The sequence below is a fragment of the Tupaia chinensis genome, unplaced genomic scaffold (genome assembly GCF_000334495.1).
Source record: "Tupaia chinensis unplaced genomic scaffold, TupChi_1.0 Scaffold000671_1, whole genome shotgun sequence".
In the NCBI taxonomy this organism is placed as follows: domain Eukaryota; kingdom Metazoa; phylum Chordata; class Mammalia; order Scandentia; family Tupaiidae; genus Tupaia; species Tupaia belangeri.
This window is the reverse complement of record NW_006160193.1, coordinates 1,821,864-1,822,625: the sequence shown is the minus strand read 5'-3', so window position 1 is coordinate 1,822,625 and position 762 is coordinate 1,821,864. Positions and strand designations below refer to the sequence as shown.

General features: G+C 50.7%; 1 long non-coding RNA gene across 1 annotated transcript in view; it reads left to right on the top strand.

Annotated features, from left to right (window-relative positions):
- The first annotated feature begins 578 nt into the window (after positions 1-578).
- LOC114009933 (uncharacterized) overlaps positions 579-762 on the top strand; it is a 22,691-nt gene continuing 22,507 nt past the window's right edge. The window contains exon 1 of the long non-coding RNA XR_003551331.1: positions 579-653. This is a non-coding gene — a long non-coding RNA (uncharacterized LOC114009933). The remainder of the gene's footprint in view (positions 654-762) is intronic.

Sequence of the window (762 nt, the reverse complement as noted above, 5' to 3'; positions counted from 1 at the left end):
AAACACGCTGCCCTTGAGTTCCCGGCTGCAGAGACTGAGCAGCTGCCAAGAATGCCCTCTTCTGGTGATGTTCTCAAAGCCCAGGATGACAACAGGGTGGCCCAAGACCCATGTTTTTCAGATCCTGGTGCATTCTCTAGTCAGGCGCAGTTCTACCTGTGCAAGTATCTCGACCCACTCTTTTTCCTCCTTAGCCCCCCAACTAGTGAGGGGTAGGTTATTTTAATAAGGTAAGGTATACCACTGTACAGTTTGCTGCCTTTTTTTTTTCAAACCCCAAATAATACTCTCTATGTCATCTGTATATTTATGATAGCTCAAAGACATGGGTGTGTGGATCTAATTAAAAATGTGAAAGGGTTTAGCAGCCTGCTGCTTCCCTGCAACTCTCTGGTTGCCAAATCTTGGCAGCCGTGTTGAAACGGATTTTTTCCAAACTTGGGTACCACTCGTGAAACGTACCCAACTGTTTAGTCTTCAGCTCACCCGCTGCCAGATGAGCACTGCATTGTGGGATGAGAGCCTGGAGGTGCTGCATTAAAACAAGCTTGCACAGGGCCGGGCGGTGGGCAGGACCGGAACCAGCCACCCCGGGAAGCCAGCTTGGTCTTGCTCTCCACCGGGGCCCTATCCCCAACTCTTACCAAATGCAGGTAGGACCTGTCAGGCCAATCCGGTGGGTAGTTAGGGCTTACGGTACTAGGTAGGAAATTGTTCCAGCGACTTCTCCGGCCATTGAGCTGAAATCAGGCCTCTCCAGAG